The sequence below is a fragment of the Lygodium microphyllum genome, chromosome 23, assembly GCF_053477565.2.
Source record: "Lygodium microphyllum isolate KBCC chromosome 23, Lygodium_microphyllum_v1.1.10, whole genome shotgun sequence".
NCBI lineage: Eukaryota > Viridiplantae > Streptophyta > Polypodiopsida > Schizaeales > Lygodiaceae > Lygodium > Lygodium microphyllum.
In genome coordinates this window covers 10,087,054-10,110,700 of record NC_141157.1, presented here as the reverse complement: position 1 = coordinate 10,110,700, position 23,647 = coordinate 10,087,054, and positions in this window count along the sequence as shown.

The window sequence follows — 23,647 nt, the reverse complement described above, 5'->3', positions numbered from 1 at the left end:
AACTTTGGTAGAGTGAGGAAAATGCCATCATATTTTTATGCATTTGGAATAGTTATGCAAGAACAACAAGATTACCATGCAATCATGCAACATGCTTATCATCATGAAGATCATGAAGCATATACATGGCATGGACATCAACCTTATGATCAACATTGCTATGAGCAATAGTATCACCATGAAAAGGGCCATGACTAGCAACATGCACATGATCATAAGGACATGGACAACATTAGGCTAGTGCGTATGGACCTAGTCATGTACATGAGTAGCATTATGCTAGTGAATATGGATCAAAGGCATATGGGCAATGTAGTGAAGGATATGAGGTACATGGAAAGCAGCCATATACAGAATCTCATGGTCAAATGCAAATGAATCATATCATAGCCATGGACAATCACCATGCAACTTTGAGTAGCATCAACCTTATGCATATGGACAAAATGCAAATGTGCATGATGCCTATTGTCCTAGACATCATCATGCATGTAAGGACCATAAAGTATCATTTATGCAATCCAAATATCAAACACACTGGGATGAAATGCACGCTAGGTATGATGAAAACAAAAAGAGGGTATTTGAGAACATGATGAGCCAAACACGAGTTCCACATTTGCATGGGCAAAGGCAGTCACATGTTGGTCAGCCACATCATTATGGTAATCTTTAGCATCATAATCATAGTGATTCTCCAAACTCTATGGGACAAGTTATGGGCCAAGATTATGGATATAATCCCCATATAATCATGGTCATTATCATGATGCTAATGGGTAGCATCATTTTGCATATCCCTATGCAATGTACGGTCATCTTCAAGACTCCTATGGATAGCCCTATATAACGGAATTGAATGGTAGCTCTTATGATTCCTATGTATAGCCCTATGTAAGGGAGCCTCATGCTAATTCTTTGGGGTATTACCATCATAAAGAAAACGGGAAGCATGCTATCATGACATCACCTATGTATAGCCCTATGTAAGGGAGCCTCATGCTAATTCTTTGGGATATTACCATAATAAAGAAAATGGGAAGCATGCTATCATGGCATCACCTACTACAAAGGCGAATACTTTGATTGCAAGAGCTATGGAAAAGAAAGAGGAAGAAGAGAAACTTGGTTAACATGAAGATGTATATGAAGATGAAGATGAAGAAATTAAGAAGCTAAAGATGATATGGATGATGAAGATGGACAAGAAGTTGATAGAGTACAAGAGCATCAAGAGTTTCAAGTAGACAATGAGACACAAATGAATGACGATGATCTAGAATAAGAACAAGCCCAAGAGTTACATCGTTTCCCTGTGACTCAAGAGGATTGTATTGCAACTGAATGTCTTGAAGACACTGGACTGGGTCATTAGACGATGATGCATATGAGCTTCTTTATGAGGATGTCTATGGACATTATGCTTGGAATGCATATGTATATGACATGGATGATAGGCATAATGATGACACTATGTTTCTTTATGATTTGGGGGATTTTGGAAATGATTATGGGGATGATGCATTATACCTTGATCCTAGTGGCTTGATACTTCTACTTGATGACAATTTTTCTATGCTTGATGGCTATAATATTGGTATTCCATTCAATTCAAGTGGCTTTGTTCTAGGAAAATAAGCTTGCAACAAATCCTTCCATGCTCGATATTTGGTGCTACTTAGTCATTGTTTCTTCATGTTCTTGAGAGGAAGAATGTTTGGAAAACATGGCTATCTTGCATAATACAACTTGCTATATTACAAATAGTATCATTAAATAAAATGACTTATCATAATCAAAGTTAAGGTTTCATCCTTGAACATGATGGCCTTCAGTATCTACTTCAATATGACATCTCATTTGCTCAATAAAGGAGATGTCTACTGCGAGTTATGTTTTTTTTTCCCCATATTATGAGATAATATGTAGGAAATTCACTGCAGTGATCTCACTTGAGCTTCATTGGATATGAAATCTTCTTTAGCACATGGATCTTTGAAATCCAAGTCCAATCCCTTACATTTTCCCATATTCTTAGCTTTGAGAATAAAGCTTTTTAAAGAAGGGCTTGTTTGTAATGCAAATAATTTTAGTCTATTTTAGCCCAGGATATGAGAAGCTAAGTTTGCTATGAATAAGGCTAATCAGCCAAATGTAGGTATCTTCTTATGATTTTGTCGTCCTTGGAATAACACTCGTCCAAGGACCTTCATGGTTACTTCCACCATGACATGGGTGTGTACATTTCCCACCATGGTATATAGGTGACTTTCTCGCCCCACCTTAAGATGAGGTGTGTTTCATGCTATAGCTCATCATTGACTCTTAGCAAGGCTATGGCTTCTATTTTCATGTATTCATGGTTTTTTTGACATTATCTTCATATATGTGATAATAAAGGCTATAGTTTCTAGCATTCCATGTATCTCATGCTTATGAGATGCTGCCCTTCTTACACATGTGCACGAGCAATATTGTAAACCTGAATAAAGTTATCCTACTTTAGTGCACACGGGCACTAAGGCTACTCCTTATCCATTGCATTTTAGGATTCGCATTCATAGAGAATAACTCACTATCATATACACTAGTGTTGTATTGCACCCTCTTTTCATGCTAGGAAACACTTAGTGATCTTAGTAAGCATGCACAAGCACACATGCATAGGTGCACATGACTACTTAACATACCTGTGTATTTTTACACCTTACTTTTGTGTATGAACTCACATGTATGCATTTGAGCCTTGAGGACTAAAGCATTCTAGCTGCACCATACTCACTTGTAATGCGATGCTTAGGCTACACTAGCCTACCCTTGTGCACATAACCTTGTGCAAAAACCTAGTCCACTCACCTAGCACACAAATATGTGTGTATCTCAACTGCACTCCACACAGTCCCTTGCTCATAGTTTTTTTCCATCTTATACCTTGAAGTAACCCTTGCATAACCCAGACCCTTTAAGCACACTAATATAGCCATATATGCATAGCTCATTCTAGTGCATCTACGAGCATCACAATACACATTAGCATGCCAGTGCACGATTTGCATGTGTGTCTTTTGCACCTTGCAATGCCACCACCTTAAGAGACTAAACTTCATCCACAATTTCCTATGTTAGTGCATAATCAACCACTAGTACCCTATGTTGCCCTCGTACACAAAATTCGCCCCAACATTGCATGCTTGTGCACCATTCATCCATCACCTTTGTACATTCACATTTACACTTGAAAATGACACATGTTCCTTAGGACATTTTACGTACGATGCACTAGTACACAACTCCCTTGCACCCCTCCTATATATATAGGCACAAGGCACATGAGTCAAATCACATTATTATGTACACATAAGGCCCCATCCACATCATCTGTGCAAGTGAATCCAAGGAGTAAAAATGAGCATGCTTTGAGAAGGGTAAAATCACAATAACCAAGAAAATATAATGTGCATATCTAGGCACGTTTTTAGCGGTCCATCAAGAGACGAGTATAAGCGACATTTCCTGTCACTCCCATGGAATGTCACAAGGTTTGTTGCCTAGGGTTTCTTGAGTTTACCACGCAACGGAACGATCACGGTCGACCCACTAGGATAGACCTGAATTTGGGTTCCTAGTGGTCAATGTCTCTTGACAACATTCTTGGACATCCTACTTTACACAGAGATACCCAAGCCAAAGCAAATCCATGCCACACTTGGTTCAAAGAGAATGAAAAACGAGAGGGATGCACTGCTCAACCTCTCTACCCATAGGGCATAGTCCCATTCCGGTCCCCTAAAATGGCATGAATTGGGGGTTCTAACCTAACAATTCCTAAGGGTCAATCGGACGTTGGTGAAACCTTATCAGAAACGTCTGAGTTTTTTGAAACCACCCTAGACCGGTCGAGGATTCTGCTCACCCGCTTCCCTTGGTAGCTTTATTTTTCTAATAATTAGGTTCTACCACAATTATGTGTGACATTTAAAATCAGATTCCTTAATTGAGCCTTTTAGGGAACATGGTTCATTTGTGTAACTTAAAGCACCGACACAAAAATAGGGCAAACAATCCTTTTAATAAACAAGTTCCTTAACTTATCTTCAAGTTAGTCTTTGTCTCCTGCCCATACAGGAGAAATTATATTTCCCTTCTGCCCTACAGAAGTATCCGGTTCAAATTACATGGCACCAAAATTTCCATCCTTTATCTAGAATAGGATCTTCCAACGCCATAGACGTTGGGCTCGCGGCGGTCTACAAATCCATTCTAGACTAACCAAGGGGTGTCCAAAGCTCCACCTGACCCCAAGCGGCCTAGGAGTGAAAGACAATTTCTACGGATGGCCTTTTCACCACTCCACCTTCAGCCCATGAATTGAGCAGTGCCCTTCTCGAGTTAATCCACGGTGTGATCTTGGAGATGATCCACCCATGAAAGATATCCTTTCCTTAATTAATTCATTTAGGAATCAAGCACAAACAAGGCATTCAACCCTAATATCATATTTCAGAAAACATGTATTTATTCCCATGGCAACTTGGCATCACGGACCTCTGCCATGCATTTACCATCAATCACAAGCACTTGGAATATTCATCCAAACCACAATCCAACAATTAGTTGAATGTAAAAGCATTTAGGGTGTTATTCAATCAATCAAAAAAACAATGGTACTCTTTTTCAAACATTGCAAGAATAGTCGCGATAACCCTTCCATCGCATATTTGCTCTCCCCCTTGGGATCAAGGGGCAATACCATGAAAATTTTTACTTAACACTTAGCTAATGCATATGCTAAGGTTTCAAACACTATACAAGATGTAAGTCCTATCATTTCCATGCAAGATAATCACTCTGGAAAGAGCTTTTATGTATCTTCTCTAAGTGATGTTTGTCTTTTAACCTTTCCCTACTATGCAACATTTTATCTTCCTTTCTCATAAGGCAAGGAAACATGTATCATTGATGTAAGTTTCACATAATCTCTCCCATGCATGTACCGTCTATGTGCATCTATGAACCTTAAACAATATTGTCCTAGGTAAATATTAATCGAAGTCTTATCGATGCTTAATACTTTAGAATCTTATATGTTGCTTATGTTGTGCATGGATTTGTCACATAGCAACTAGGTGCAATTAACTTCCCTTGATACAAGCACTTTGCAAACTTCATCTTCGAATATTTGAGATGGAATTCATCCTTTTCAATGACATATTCTAGTGCGGCATAATACGAGTCTAATGCATCTCATGCAGAAATCACAGCAAGCATCTATTAATTTGGAAATACATTACTTACGACCGGTACCGCAGTTGAATTGGCAGTGATGTCCTTGTTGCCGAGGCTTCGTTTCTCATCGTGGGGTTGCCATTCACATGTGACATTTTTTGCTTGGGGACCATTCTCGATCTTAGTCTCACTTAGACGTGAATTGCACAAGACTTCCACGCCTTGTACTCCAATAGCGGGGGCCAAGTTGGGGAGAGAATTAAGCTGCAGTGGAGGATAATTTAGGGGGTAAAGATATGTACGTGTGGCCACCACCCTCCAGGGAGGGGAAGAGAAGGAGATTCTTCAAAGAGTCTCTCTCTCTCTCTCTCTCTCTCTCTCTCTCTCTCTCTCTATTATTATTATTCTTCTTCTTCTTCTTTGTCTCTCTCCCTTCTCACCTCTCTTCTTCTTCTTCTTCTTCTTCTTCTTCTTCTCTCTCTCTCTCTCTTTCTCTCCCTCTCTCTCTCTCTCTCTCCTCCTCCTCCTCTTCTTCTTCTTCTTCTATGACTATGTGGGAAACCTAGTCTGTGTGTTCAATTTCGTAGATAAATCCTGCTCTCATTAGCTTGTTCATTTCTTTCTTGATGGCATGGGTGTGATTTGGATTCATGGGATATAGTCGTTGCTTGACCGATGTTGCGGCAGGTATCATGGATATGTTGTAAGTCACCACACTCGGGTCTACCCCTTTGAGCTCTTCTAGGGACTGAGCAAAGACGTATATATACTCTCACAAGAGAGTAACGAGACTTACATCATCTTGCTCACTCAAGTCATCGGCTATAAAGACAGGTCGTGGGGTCTCCCCTTCCCTAGCTAAATTGACCTCTTTGACCTTGGCAAGTCCCTCGATTGGTTTGCTTGCTTACCCCTATCGTTTGGCTCCCAGCAAGATCACCACCATATCTCCCTTTTTGAACCTTGCGAATCGCTTTGGCAGGTCTTGTGGTTTTTGTTGCTCCTCTATCTACATTTCTTTAGGCAGCTTCCATTGTTCCTCCTGTATTCTTTTCCATCATGTCCTGAACATTTGAATAACATGAATCTACTTGAATTACACGAATTTTCCCCAACTGCAAGAAACTATCTGAATTGCAAGAAACTGTCTGAATTGCAAGAATCTGCTTGAATGCATATCTACCCTAAAACTGCTTGAATCTCTATTTTCTCTCATCGTCTCAAGTTTCCTCTCAATAGATTGCACCCTCTTTTGCTACTATTGTATCTTTCTCCATTCACATTTCAACTTTAAAAAGAAACCTAAAGACTTGAAATGAGGGCTACATCTTGAAACTCTCAAAATGAACCCTTGAAACTACTGGCTATTATAGATCAAAATTTTCAACTGGAACTAGACTGCTTTGAACCCATATCATTGAGAACTCCTGAATAATGGAGATCTTCAGGATATTGACTAAAACCATTGCAACATTGCACTGTCTTGCAAATTTCTTATTTCCATGCATGATGCCTAAATCATGAGAATGTTGCCCATGAAACTAGGAGGATCACCGAAGTGTTACGGCCTCTTAAGTCCACAACAAGAACACATAAAAACATCAAACTGCCTGAAATTACCATGTTGTTGCAAACAACTTTCTAAATGAATTCATAACCCTTTTAGGCATTTAACATTCAGGTTTGACATGCAGACACAAAAAATACATATTATATTCATTAATGTGCAATTGTTGTCCCAAAAAGTATCATGATGTTTACTATCATCATGATCATTCCTAATTAAATAACTTGAAGTAGATATCATTAATAAATAAGGAAGCCAACATAAGTAAATAGAACTAGACATCAACCGTATTCGAGCATTATCCCGAACGAAGTAGATTTTCTAGAAAGGTCTACAATGACAAGCAAGACACACTAGACTTGGAGCTATGATCAAGAGAAATAAGCACTAATTATATGCTCTTTGGAAACTTTGGTAGAGTGAGGAAAATGCCATCATATTTTTATGCATTTGGAATAGTTATGCAAGAACAACAAGATTACCATGCAATCATGCAACATGCTTATCATCATGAAGATCATGAAGCATATACATGGCATGGACATCAACCTTATGATCAACATTGCTATGAGCAATAGTATCACCATGAAAAGGGCCATGACTAGCAACATGCACATGATCATAAGGACATGGACAACATTAGGCTAGTGCGTATGGACCTAGTCATGTACATGAGTAGCATTATGCTAGTGAATATGGATCAAAGGCATATGGGCAATGTAGTGAAGGATATGAGGTACATGGAAAGCAGCCATATACAGAATCTCATGGTCAAATGCAAATGAATCATATCATAGCCATGGACAATCACCATGCAACTTTGAGTAGCATCAACCTTATGCATATGGACAAAATGCAAATGTGCATGATGCCTATTGTCCTAGACATCATCATGCATGTAAGGACCATAAAGTATCATTTATGCAATCCAAATATCAAACACACTGGGATGAAATGCACGCTAGGTATGATGAAAACAAAAAGAGGGTATTTGAGAACATGATGAGCCAAACACGAGTTCCACATTTGCATGGGCAAAGGCAGTCACATGTTGGTCAGCCACATCATTATGGTAATCTTTAGCATCATAATCATAGTGATTCTCCAAACTCTATGGGACAAGTTATGGGCCAAGATTATGGATATAATCCCCATATAATCATGGTCATTATCATGATGCTAATGGGTAGCATCATTTTGCATATCCCTATGCAATGTACGGTCATCTTCAAGACTCCTATGGATAGCCCTATATAACGGAATTGAATGGTAGCTCTTATGATTCCTATGTATAGCCCTATGTAAGGGAGCCTCATGCTAATTCTTTGGGGTATTACCATCATAAAGAAAACGGGAAGCATGCTATCATGACATCACCTATGTATAGCCCTATGTAAGGGAGCCTCATGCTAATTCTTTGGGATATTACCATAATAAAGAAAATGGGAAGCATGCTATCATGGCATCACCTACTACAAAGGCGAATACTTTGATTGCAAGAGCTATGGAAAAGAAAGAGGAAGAAGAGAAACTTGGTTAACATGAAGATGTATATGAAGATGAAGATGAAGAAATTAAGAAGCTAAAGATGATATGGATGATGAAGATGGACAAGAAGTTGATAGAGTACAAGAGCATCAAGAGTTTCAAGTAGACAATGAGACACAAATGAATGACGATGATCTAGAATAAGAACAAGCCCAAGAGTTACATCGTTTCCCTGTGACTCAAGAGGATTGTATTGCAACTGAATGTCTTGAAGACACTGGGTCATTAGACGATGATGCATATGAGCTTCTTTATGAGGATGTCTATGGACATTATGCTTGGAATGCATATGTATATGACATGGATGATAGGCATAATGATGACACTATGTTTCTTTATGATTTGGGGGATTTTGGAAATGATTATGGGGATGATGCATTATACCTTGATCCTAGTGGCTTGATACTTCTACTTGATGACAATTTTTCTATGCTTGATGGCTATAATATTGGTATTCCATTCAATTCAAGTGGCTTTGTTCTAGGAAAATAAGCTTGCAACAAATCCTTCCATGCTCGATATTTGGTGCTACTTAGTCATTGTTTCTTCATGTTCTTGAGAGGAAGAATGTTTGGAAAACATGGCTATCTTGCATAATACAACTTGCTATATTACAAATAGTATCATTAAATAAAATGACTTATCATAATCAAAGTTAAGGTTTCATCCTTGAACATGATGGCCTTCAGTATCTACTTCAATATGACATCTCATTTGCTCAATAAAGGAGATGTCTACTGCGAGTTATGTTTTTTTTTCCCCATATTATGAGATAATATGTAGGAAATTCACTGCAGTGATCTCACTTGAGCTTCATTGGATATGAAATCTTCTTTAGCACATGGATCTTTGAAATCCAAGTCCAATCCCTTACATTTTCCCATATTCTTAGCTTTGAGAATAAAGCTTTTTAAAGAAGGGCTTGTTTGTAATGCAAATAATTTTAGTCTATTTTAGCCCAGGATATGAGAAGCTAAGTTTGCTATGAATAAGGCTAATCAGCCAAATGTAGGTATCTTCTTATGATTTTGTCGTCCTTGGAATAACACTCGTCCAAGGACCTTCATGGTTACTTCCACCATGACATGGGTGTGTACATTTCCCACCATGGTATATAGGTGACTTTCTCGCCCCACCTTAAGATGAGGTGTGTTTCATGCTATAGCTCATCATTGACTCTTAGCAAGGCTATGGCTTCTATTTTCATGTATTCATGGTTTTTTTGACATTATCTTCATATATGTGATAATAAAGGCTATAGTTTCTAGCATTCCATGTATCTCATGCTTATGAGATGCTGCCCTTCTTACACATGTGCACGAGCAATATTGTAAACCTGAATAAAGTTATCCTACTTTAGTGCACACGGGCACTAAGGCTACTCCTTATCCATTGCATTTTAGGATTCGCATTCATAGAGAATAACTCACTATCATATACACTAGTGTTGTATTGCACCCTCTTTTCATGCTAGGAAACACTTAGTGATCTTAGTAAGCATGCACAAGCACACATGCATAGGTGCACATGACTACTTAACATACCTGTGTATTTTTACACCTTACTTTTGTGTATGAACTCACATGTATGCATTTGAGCCTTGAGGACTAAAGCATTCTAGCTGCACCATACTCACTTGTAATGCGATGCTTAGGCTACACTAGCCTACCCTTGTGCACATAACCTTGTGCAAAAACCTAGTCCACTCACCTAGCACACAAATATGTGTGTATCTCAACTGCACTCCACACAGTCCCTTGCTCATAGTTTTTTTCCATCTTATACCTTGAAGTAACCCTTGCATAACCCAAACCCTTTAAGCACACTAATATAGCCATATATGCATAGCTCATTCTAGTGCATCTACGAGCATCACAATACACATTAGCATGCCAGTGCACGATTTGCATGTGTGTCTTTTGCACCTTGCAATGCCACCACCTTAAGAGACTAAACTTCATCCACAATTTCCTATGTTAGTGCATAATCAACCACTAGTACCCTATGTTGCCCTCGTACACAAAATTCGCCCCAACATTGCATGCTTGTGCACCATTCATCCATCACCTTTGTACATTCACATTTACACTTGAAAATGACACATGTTCCTTAGGACATTTTACGTACGATGCACTAGTACACAACTCCCTTGCACCCCTCCTATATATATAGGCACAAGGCACATGAGTCAAATCACATTATTATGTACACATAAGGCCCCATCCACATCATCTGTGCAAGTGAATCCAAGGAGTAAAAATGAGCATGCTTTGAGAAGGGTAAAATCACAATAACCAAGAAAATATAATGTGCATATCTAGGCACGTTTTTAGCGGTCCATCAAGAGACGAGTATAAGCGACATTTCCTGTCACTCCCATGGAATGTCACAAGGTTTGTTGCCTAGGGTTTCTTGAGTTTACCACGCAACGGAACGATCACGGTCGACCCACTAGGATAGACCTGAATTTGGGTTCCTAGTGGTCAATGTCTCTTGACAACATTCTTGGACATCCTACTTTACACAGAGATACCCAAGCCAAAGCAAATCCATGCCACACTTGGTTCAAAGAGAATGAAAAACGAGAGGGATGCACTGCTCAACCTCTCTACCCATAGGGCATAGTCCCATTCCGGTCCCCTAAAATGGCATGAATTGGGGGTTCTAACCTAACAATTCCTAAGGGTCAATCGGACGTTGGTGAAACCTTATCAGAAACGTCTGAGTTTTTTGAAACCACCCTAGACCGGTCGAGGATTCTGCTCACCCGCTTCCCTTGGTAGCTTTATTTTTCTAATAATTAGGTTCTACCACAATTATGTGTGACATTTAAAATCAGATTCCTTAATTGAGCCTTTTAGGGAACATGGTTCATTTGTGTAACTTAAAGCACCGACACAAAAATAGGGCAAACAATCCTTTTAATAAACAAGTTCCTTAACTTATCTTCAAGTTAGTCTTTGTCTCCTGCCCATACAGGAGAAATTATATTTCCCTTCTGCCCTACAGAAGTATCCGGTTCAAATTACATGGCACCAAAATTTCCATCCTTTATCTAGAATAGGATCTTCCAACGCCATAGACGTTGGGCTCGCGGCGGTCTACAAATCCATTCTAGACTAACCAAGGGGTGTCCAAAGCTCCACCTGACCCCAAGCGGCCTAGGAGTGAAAGACAATTTCTACGGATGGCCTTTTCACCACTCCACCTTCAGCCCATGAATTGAGCAGTGCCCTTCTCGAGTTAATCCACGGTGTGATCTTGGAGATGATCCACCCATGAAAGATATCCTTTCCTTAATTAATTCATTTAGGAATCAAGCACAAACAAGGCATTCAACCCTAATATCATATTTCAGAAAACATGTATTTATTCCCATGGCAACTTGGCATCACGGACCTCTGCCATGCATTTACCATCAATCACAAGCACTTGGAATATTCATCCAAACCACAATCCAACAATTAGTTGAATGTAAAAGCATTTAGGGTGTTATTCAATCAATCAAAAAAACAATGGTACTCTTTTTCAAACATTGCAAGAATAGTCGCGATAACCCTTCCATCGCATATTTGCTCTCCCCCTTGGGATCAAGGGGCAATACCATGAAAATTTTTACTTAACACTTAGCTAATGCATATGCTAAGGTTTCAAACACTATACAAGATGTAAGTCCTATCATTTCCATGCAAGATAATCACTCTGGAAAGAGCTTTTATGTATCTTCTCTAAGTGATGTTTGTCTTTTAACCTTTCCCTACTATGCAACATTTTATCTTCCTTTCTCATAAGGCAAGGAAACATGTATCATTGATGTAAGTTTCACATAATCTCTCCCATGCATGTACCGTCTATGTGCATCTATGAACCTTAAACAATATTGTCCTAGGTAAATATTAATCGAAGTCTTATCGATGCTTAATACTTTAGAATCTTATATGTTGCTTATGTTGTGCATGGATTTGTCACATAGCAACTAGGTGCAATTAACTTCCCTTGATACAAGCACTTTGCAAACTTCATCTTCGAATATTTGAGATGGAATTCATCCTTTTCAATGACATATTCTAGTGCGGCATAATACGAGTCTAATGCATCTCATGCAGAAATCACAGCAAGCATCTATTAATTTGGAAATACATTACTTACGACCGGTACCGCAGTTGAATTGGCAGTGATGTCCTTGTTGCCGAGGCTTCGTTTCTCATCGTGGGGTTGCCATTCACATGTGACATTTTTTGCTTGGGGACCATTCTCGATCTTAGTCTCACTTAGACGTGAATTGCACAAGACTTCCACGCCTTGTACTCCAATAGCGGGGGCCAAGTTGGGGAGAGAATTAAGCTGCAGTGGAGGATAATTTAGGGGGTAAAGATATGTACGTGTGGCCACCACCCTCCAGGGAGGGGAAGAGAAGGAGATTCTTCAAAGAGTCTCTCTCTCTCTCTCTCTCTCTCTCTCTCTCTCTCTTATTATTATTATTCTTCTTCTTCTTCTTCTTTGTCTCTCTCCCTTCTCACCTCTCTTCTTCTTCTTCTTCTTCTTCTTCTTCTTCTCTCTCTCTCTCTCTTTCTCTCCCTCTCTCTCTCTCTCTCTCCTCCTCCTCCTCTTCTTCTTCTTCTTCTATGACTATGTGGGAAACCTAGTCTGTGTGTTCAATTTCGTAGATAAATCCTGCTCTCATTAGCTTGTTCATTTCTTTCTTGATGGCATGGGTGTGATTTGGATTCATGGGATATAGTCGTTGCTTGACCGATGTTGCGGCAGGTATCATGGATATGTTGTAAGTCACCACACTCGGGTCTACCCCTTTGAGCTCTTCTAGGGACTGAGCAAAGACGTATATATACTCTCACAAGAGAGTAACGAGACTTACATCATCTTGCTCAGTCAAGTCATCGGCTATAAAGACAGGTCGTGGGGTCTCCCCTTCCCTAGCTAAATTGACCTCTTTGACCTTGGCAAGTCCCTCGATTGGTTTGCTTGCTTACCCCTATCGTTTGGCTCCCAGCAAGATCACCACCATATCTCCCTTTTTGAACCTTGCGAATCGCTTTGGCAGGTCTTGTGGTTTTTGTTGCTCCTCTATCTACATTTCTTTAGGCAGCTTCCATTGTTCCTCCTGTATTCTTTTCCATCATGTCCTGAACATTTGAATAACATGAATCTACTTGAATTACACGAATTTTCCCCAACTGCAAGAAACTATCTGAATTGCAAGAAACTGTCTGAATTGCAAGAATCTGCTTGAATGCATATCTACCCTAAAACTGCTTGAATCTCTATTTTCTCTCATCGTCTCAAGTTTCCTCTCAATAGATTGCACCCTCTTTTGCTACTATTGTATCTTTCTCCATTCACATTTCAACTTTAAAAAGAAACCTAAAGACTTGAAATGAGGGCTACATCTTGAAACTCTCAAAATGAACCCTTGAAACTACTGGCTATTATAGATCAAAATTTTCAACTGGAACTAGACTGCTTTGAACCCATATCATTGAGAACTCCTGAATAATGGAGATCTTCAGGATATTGACTAAAACCATTGCAACATTGCACTGTCTTGCAAATTTCTTATTTCCATGCATGATGCCTAAATCATGAGAATGTTGCCCATGAAACTAGGAGGATCACCGAAGTGTTACGGCCTCTTAAGTCCACAACAAGAACACATAAAAACATCAAACTGCCTGAAATTACCATGTTGTTGCAAACAACTTTCTAAATGAATTCATAACCCTTTTAGGCATTTAACATTCAGGTTTGACATGCAGACACAAAAAATACATATTATATTCATTAATGTGCAATTGTTGTCCCAAAAAGTATCATGATGTTTACTATCATCATGATCATTCCTAATTAAATAACTTGAAGTAGATATCATTAATAAATAAGGAAGCCAACATAAGTAAATAGAACTAGACATCAACCGTATTCGAGCATTATCCCGAACGAAGTAGATTTTCTAGAAAGGTCTACAATGACAAGCAAGACACACTAGACTTGGAGCTATGATCAAGAGAAATAAGCACTAATTATATGCTCTTTGGAAACTTTGGTAGAGTGAGGAAAATGCCATCATATTTTTATGCATTTGGAATAGTTATGCAAGAACAACAAGATTACCATGCAATCATGCAACATGCTTATCATCATGAAGATCATGAAGCATATACATGGCATGGACATCAACCTTATGATCAACATTGCTATGAGCAATAGTATCACCATGAAAAGGGCCATGACTAGCAACATGCACATGATCATAAGGACATGGACAACATTAGGCTAGTGCGTATGGACCTAGTCATGTACATGAGTAGCATTATGCTAGTGAATATGGATCAAAGGCATATGGGCAATGTAGTGAAGGATATGAGGTACATGGAAAGCAGCCATATACAGAATCTCATGGTCAAATGCAAATGAATCATATCATAGCCATGGACAATCACCATGCAACTTTGAGTAGCATCAACCTTATGCATATGGACAAAATGCAAATGTGCATGATGCCTATTGTCCTAGACATCATCATGCATGTAAGGACCATAAAGTATCATTTATGCAATCCAAATATCAAACACACTGGGATGAAATGCACGCTAGGTATGATGAAAACAAAAAGAGGGTATTTGAGAACATGATGAGCCAAACACGAGTTCCACATTTGCATGGGCAAAGGCAGTCACATGTTGGTCAGCCACATCATTATGGTAATCTTTAGCATCATAATCATAGTGATTCTCCAAACTCTATGGGACAAGTTATGGGCCAAGATTATGGATATAATCCCCATATAATCATGGTCATTATCATGATGCTAATGGGTAGCATCATTTTGCATATCCCTATGCAATGTACGGTCATCTTCAAGACTCCTATGGATAGCCCTATATAACGGAATTGAATGGTAGCTCTTATGATTCCTATGTATAGCCCTATGTAAGGGAGCCTCATGCTAATTCTTTGGGGTATTACCATCATAAAGAAAACGGGAAGCATGCTATCATGACATCACCTATGTATAGCCCTATGTAAGGGAGCCTCATGCTAATTCTTTGGGATATTACCATAATAAAGAAAATGGGAAGCATGCTATCATGGCATCACCTACTACAAAGGCGAATACTTTGATTGCAAGAGCTATGGAAAAGAAAGAGGAAGAAGAGAAACTTGGTTAACATGAAGATGTATATGAAGATGAAGATGAAGAAATTAAGAAGCTAAAGATGATATGGATGATGAAGATGGACAAGAAGTTGATAGAGTACAAGAGCATCAAGAGTTTCAAGTAGACAATGAGACACAAATGAATGACGATGATCTAGAATAAGAACAAGCCCAAGAGTTACATCGTTTCCCTGTGACTCAAGAGGATTGTATTGCAACTGAATGTCTTGAAGACACTGGGTCATTAGACGATGATGCATATGAGCTTCTTTATGAGGATGTCTATGGACATTATGCTTGGAATGCATATGTATATGACATGGATGATAGGCATAATGATGACACTATGTTTCTTTATGATTTGGGGGATTTTGGAAATGATTATGGGGATGATGCATTATACCTTGATCCTAGTGGCTTGATACTTCTACTTGATGACAATTTTTCTATGCTTGATGGCTATAATATTGGTATTCCATTCAATTCAAGTGGCTTTGTTCTAGGAAAATAAGCTTGCAACAAATCCTTCCATGCTCGATATTTGGTGCTACTTAGTCATTGTTTCTTCATGTTCTTGAGAGGAAGAATGTTTGGAAAACATGGCTATCTTGCATAATACAACTTGCTATATTACAAATAGTATCATTAAATAAAATGACTTATCATAATCAAAGTTAAGGTTTCATCCTTGAACATGATGGCCTTCAGTATCTACTTCAATATGACATCTCATTTGCTCAATAAAGGAGATGTCTACTGCGAGTTATGTTTTTTTTTCCCCATATTATGAGATAATATGTAGGAAATTCACTGCAGTGATCTCACTTGAGCTTCATTGGATATGAAATCTTCTTTAGCACATGGATCTTTGAAATCCAAGTCCAATCCCTTACATTTTCCCATATTCTTAGCTTTGAGAATAAAGCTTTTTAAAGAAGGGCTTGTTTGTAATGCAAATAATTTTAGTCTATTTTAGCCCAGGATATGAGAAGCTAAGTTTGCTATGAATAAGGCTAATCAGCCAAATGTAGGTATCTTCTTATGATTTTGTCGTCCTTGGAATAACACTCGTCCAAGGACCTTCATGGTTACTTCCACCATGACATGGGTGTGTACATTTCCCACCATGGTATATAGGTGACTTTCTCGCCCCACCTTAAGATGAGGTGTGTTTCATGCTATAGCTCATCATTGACTCTTAGCAAGGCTATGGCTTCTATTTTCATGTATTCATGGTTTTTTTGACATTATCTTCATATATGTGATAATAAAGGCTATAGTTTCTAGCATTCCATGTATCTCATGCTTATGAGATGCTGCCCTTCTTACACATGTGCACGAGCAATATTGTAAACCTGAATAAAGTTATCCTACTTTAGTGCACACGGGCACTAAGGCTACTCCTTATCCATTGCATTTTAGGATTCGCATTCATAGAGAATAACTCACTATCATATACACTAGTGTTGTATTGCACCCTCTTTTCATGCTAGGAAACACTTAGTGATCTTAGTAAGCATGCACAAGCACACATGCATAGGTGCACATGACTACTTAACATACCTGTGTATTTTTACACCTTACTTTTGTGTATGAACTCACATGTATGCATTTGAGCCTTGAGGACTAAAGCATTCTAGCTGCACCATACTCACTTGTAATGCGATGCTTAGGCTACACTAGCCTACCCTTGTGCACATAACCTTGTGCAAAAACCTAGTCCACTCACCTAGCACACAAATATGTGTGTATCTCAACTGCACTCCACACAGTCCCTTGCTCATAGTTTTTTTCCATCTTATACCTTGAAGTAACCCTTGCATAACCCAAACCCTTTAAGCACACTAATATAGCCATATATGCATAGCTCATTCTAGTGCATCTACGAGCATCACAATACACATTAGCATGCCAGTGCACGATTTGCATGTGTGTCTTTTGCACCTTGCAATGCCACCACCTTAAGAGACTAAACTTCATCCACAATTTCCTATGTTAGTGCATAATCAACCACTAGTACCCTATGTTGCCCTCGTACACAAAATTCGCCCCAACATTGCATGCTTGTGCACCATTCATCCATCACCTTTGTACATTCACATTTACACTTGAAAATGACACATGTTCCTTAGGACATTTTACGTACGATGCACTAGTACACAACTCCCTTGCACCCCTCCTATATATATAGGCACAAGGCACATGAGTCAAATCACATTATTATGTACACATAAGGCCCCATCCACATCATCTGTGCAAGTGAATCCAAGGAGTAAAAATGAGCATGCTTTGAGAAGGGTAAAATCACAATAACCAAGAAAATATAATGTGCATATCTAGGCACGTTTTTAGCGGTCCATCAAGAGACGAGTATAAGCGACATTTCCTGTCACTCCCATGGAATGTCACAAGGTTTGTTGCCTAGGGTTTCTTGAGTTTACCACGCAACGGAACGATCACGGTCGACCCACTAGGATAGACCTGAATTTGGGTTCCTAGTGGTCAATGTCTCTTGACAACATTCTTGGACATCCTACTTTACACAGAGATACCCAAGCCAAAGCAAATCCATGCCACACTTGGTTCAAAGAGAATGAAAAACGAGAGGGATGCACTGCTCAACCTCTCTACCCATAGGGCATAGTCCCATTCCGGTCCCCTAAAATGGCATGAATTGGGGGTTCTAACCTAACAATTCCTAAGGGTCAATCGGACGTTGGTGAAACCTTATCAGAAACGTCTGAGTTTTTTGAAACCACCCTAGACCGGTCGAGGATTCTGCTCACCCGCTTCCCTTGGTAGCTTTATTTTTCTAATAATTAGGTTCTACCACAATTATGTGTGACATTTAAAATCAGATTCCTTAATTGAGCCTTTTAGGGAACATGGTTCATTTGTGTAACTTAAAGCACCGACACAAAAATAGGGCAAACAATCCTTTTAATAAACAAGTTCCTTAACTTATCTTCAAGTTAGTCTTTGTCTCCTGCCCATACAGGAGAAATTATATTTCCCTTCTGCCCTACAGAAGTATCCGGTTCAAATTACATGGCACCAAAATTTCCATCCTTTATCTAGAATAGGATCTTCCAACGCCATAGACGTTGGGCTCGCGGCGGTCTACAAATCCATTCTAGACTAACCAAGGGGTGTCCAAAGCTCCACCTGACCCCAAGCGGCCTAGGAGTGAAAGACAATTTCTACGGATGGCCTTTTCACCACTCCACCTTCAGCCCATGAATTGAGCAGTGCCCTTCTCGAGTTAATCCACGGTGTGATCTTGGAGATGATCCACCCATGAAAGATATCCTTTCCTTAATTAATTCATTTAGGAATCAAGCACAAACAAGGCATTCAACCCTAATATCATATTTCAGAAAACATGTATTTATTCCCATGGCAACTTGGCATCACGGACCTCTGCCATGCATTTACCATCAATCACAAGCACTTGGAATATTCATCCAAACCACAATCCAACAATTAGTTGAATGTAAAAGCATTTAGGGTGTTATTCAATCAATCAAAAAAACAATGGTACTCTTTTTCAAACATTGCAAGAATAGTCGCGATAACCCTTCCATCGCATATTTGCTCTCCCCCTTGGGATCAAGGGGCAATACCATGAAAATTTTTACTTAACACTTAGCTAATGCATATGCTAAGGTTTCAAACACTATACAAGATGTAAGTCCTATCATTTCCATGCAAGATAATCACTCTGGAAAGAGCTTTTATGTATCTTCTCTAAGTGATGTTTGTCTTTTAACCTTTCCCTACTATGCAACATTTTATCTTCCTTTCTCATAAGGCAAGGAAACATGTATCATTGATGTAAGTTTCACATAATCTCTCCCATGCATGTACCGTCTATGTGCATCTATGAACCTTAAACAATATTGTCCTAGGTAAATATTAATCGAAGTCTTATCGATGCTTAATACTTTAGAATCTTATATGTTGCTTATGTTGTGCATGGATTTGTCACATAGCAACTAGGTGCAATTAACTTCCCTTGATACAAGCACTTTGCAAACTTCATCTTCGAATATTTGAGATGGAATTCATCCTTTTCAATGACATATTCTAGTGCGGCATAATACGAGTCTAATGCATCTCATGCAGAAATCACAGCAAGCATCTATTAATTTGGAAATACATTACTTACGACCGGTACCGCAGTTGAATTGGCAGTGATGTCCTTGTTGCCGAGGCTTCGTTTCTCATCGTGGGGTTGCCATTCACATGTGACATTTTTTGCTTGGGGACCATTCTCGATCTTAGTCTCACTTAGACGTGAATTGCACAAGACTTCCACGCCTTGTACTCCAATAGCGGGGGCCAAGTTGGGGAGAGAATTAAGCTGCAGTGGAGGATAATTTAGGGGGTAAAGATATGTACGTGTGGCCACCACCCTCCAGGGAGGGGAAGAGAAGGAGATTCTTCAAAGAGTCTCTCTCTCTCTCTCTCTCTCTCTCTCTCTCTCTCTCTTATTATTATTATTCTTCTTCTTCTTTGTCTCTCTCCCTTCTCACCTCTCTTCTTCTTCTTCTTCTTCTTCTTCTTCTTCTCTCTCTCTCTCTCTCTTTCTCTCCCTCTCTCTCTCTCTCTCTCCTCCTCCTCTTCTTCTTCTTCTTCTTCTATGACTATGTGGGAAACCTAGTCTGTGTGTTCAATTTCGTAGATAAATCCTGCTCTCATTAGCTTGTTCATTTCTTTCTTGATGGCATGGGTGTGATTTGGATTCATGGGATATAGTCGTTGCTTGACCGATGTTGCGGCAGGTATCATGGATATGTTGTAAGTCACCACACTCGGGTCTACCCCTTTGAGCTCTTCTAGGGACTGAGCAAAGACGTATATATACTCTCACAAGAGAGTAACGAGACTTACATCATCTTGCTCAGTCAAGTCATCGGCTATAAAGACAGGTCGTGGGGTCTCCCCTTCCCTAGCTAAATTGACCTCTTTGACCTTGGCAAGTCCCTCGATTGGTTTGCTTGCTTACCCCTATCGTTTGGCTCCCAGCAAGATCACCACCATATCTCCCTTTTTGAACCTTGCGAATCGCTTTGGCAGGTCTTGTGGTTTTTGTTGCTCCTCTATCTACATTTCTTTAGGCAGCTTCCATTGTTCCTCCTGTATTCTTTTCCATCATGTCCTGAACATTTGAATAACATGAATCTACTTGAATTACACGAATTTTCCCCAACTGCAAGAAACTATCTGAATTGCAAGAAACTGTCTGAATTGCAAGAATCTGCTTGAATGCATATCTACCCTAAAACTGCTTGAATCTCTATTTTCTCTCATCGTCTCAAGTTTCCTCTCAATAGATTGCACCCTCTTTTGCTACTATTGTATCTTTCTCCATTCACATTTCAACTTTAAAAAGAAACCTAAAGACTTGAAATGAGGGCTACATCTTGAAACTCTCAAAATGAACCCTTGAAACTACTGGCTATTATAGATCAAAATTTTCAACTGGAACTAGACTGCTTTGAACCCATATCATTGAGAACTCCTGAATAATGGAGATCTTCAGGATATTGACTAAAACCATTGCAACATTGCACTGTCTTGCAAATTTCTTATTTCCATGCATGATGCCTAAATCATGAGAATGTTGCCCATGAAACTAGGAGGATCACCGAAGTGTTACGGCCTCTTAAGTCCACAACAAGAACACATAAAAACATCAAACTGCCTGAAATTACCATGTTGTTGCAAACAACTTTCTAAATGAATTCATAACCCTTTTAGGCATTTAACATTCAGGTTTGACATGCAGACACAAAAAATACATATTATATTCATTAATGTGCAATTGTTGTCCCAAAAAGTATCATGATGTTTACTATCATCATGATCATTCCTAATTAAATAACTTGAAGTAGATATCATTAATAAATAAGGAAGCCAACATAAGTAAATAGAACTAGACATCAACCGTATTCGAGCATTATCCCGAACGAAGTAGATTTTCTAGAAAGGTCTACAATGACAAGCAAGACACACTAGACTTGGAGCTATGATCAAGAGAAATAAGCACTAATTATATGCTCTTTGGAAACTTTGGTAGAGTGAGGAAAATGCCATCATATTTTTATGCATTTGGAATAGTTATGCAAGAACAACAAGATTACCATGCAATCATGCAACATGCTTATCATCATGAAGATCATGAAGCATATACATGGCATGGACATCAACCTTATGATCAACATTGCTATGAGCAATAGTATCACCATGAAAAGGGCCATGACTAGCAACATGCACATGATCATAAGGACATGGACAACATTAGGCTAGTGCGTATGGACCTAGTCATGTACATGAGTAGCATTATGCTAGTGAATATGGATCAAAGGCATATGGGCAATGTAGTGAAGGATATGAGGTACATGGAAAGCAGCCATATACAGAATCTCATGGTCAAATGCAAATGAATCATATCATAGCCATGGACAATCACCATGCAACTTTGAGTAGCATCAACCTTATGCATATGGACAAAATGCAAATGTGCATGATGCCTATTGTCCTAGACATCATCATGCATGTAAGGACCATAAAGTATCATTTATGCAATCCAAATATCAAACACACTGGGATGAAATGCACGCTAGGTATGATGAAAACAAAAAGAGGGTATTTGAGAACATGATGAGCCAAACACGAGTTCCACATTTGCATGGGCAAAGGCAGTCACATGTTGGTCAGCCACATCATTATGGTAATCTTTAGCATCATAATCATAGTGATTCTCCAAACTCTATGGGACAAGTTATGGGCCAAGATTATGGATATAATCCCCATATAATCATGGTCATTATCATGATGCTAATGGGTAGCATCATTTTGCATATCCCTATGCAATGTACGGTCATCTTCAAGACTCCTATGGATAGCCCTATATAACGGAATTGAATGGTAGCTCTTATGATTCCTATGTATAGCCCTATGTAAGGGAGCCTCATGCTAATTCTTTGGGGTATTACCATCATAAAGAAAACGGGAAGCATGCTATCATGACATCACCTATGTATAGCCCTATGTAAGGGAGCCTCATGCTAATTCTTTGGGATATTACCATAATAAAGAAAATGGGAAGCATGCTATCATGGCATCACCTACTACAAAGGCGAATACTTTGATTGCAAGAGCTATGGAAAAGAAAGAGGAAGAAGAGAAACTTGGTTAACATGAAGATGTATATGAAGATGAAGATGAAGAAATTAAGAAGCTAAAGATGATATGGATGATGAAGATGGACAAGAAGTTGATAGAGTACAAGAGCATCAAGAGTTTCAAGTAGACAATGAGACACAAATGAATGACGATGATCTAGAATAAGAACAAGCCCAAGAGTTACATCGTTTCCCTGTGACTCAAGAGGATTGTATTGCAACTGAATGTCTTGAAGACACTGGGTCATTAGACGATGATGCATATGAGCTTCTTTATGAGGATGTCTATGGACATTATGCTTGGAATGCATATGTATATGACATGGATGATAGGCATAATGATGACACTATGTTTCTTTATGATTTGGGGGATTTTGGAAATGATTATGGGGATGATGCATTATACCTTGATCCTAGTGGCTTGATACTTCTACTTGATGACAATTTTTCTATGCTTGATGGCTATAATATTGGTATTTCATTCAATTCAAGTGGCTTTGTTCTAGGAAAATAAGCTTGCAACAAATCCTTCCATGCTCGATATTTGGTGCTACTTAGTCATTGTTTCTTCATGTTCTTGAGAGGAAGAATGTTTGGAAAACATGGCTATCTTGCATAATACAGCTTGCTATATTACAAATAGTATCATTAAATAAAATGACTTATCATAATCAAAGTTAAGGTTTCATCCTTGAACATGATGGCCTTCAGTATCTACTTCAATATGACATCTCATTTGCTCAATAAAGGAGATGTCTACTGCGAGTTATGTTTTTTTTTCCCCATATTATGAGATAATATGTAGGAAATTCACTGCAGTGATCTCACTTGAGCTTCATTGGATATGAAATCTTCTTTAGCACATGGATCTTTGAAATCCAAGTCCAATCCCTTATATTTTCCCATATTCTTAGCTTTGAGAATAAAGCTTTTTAAAGAA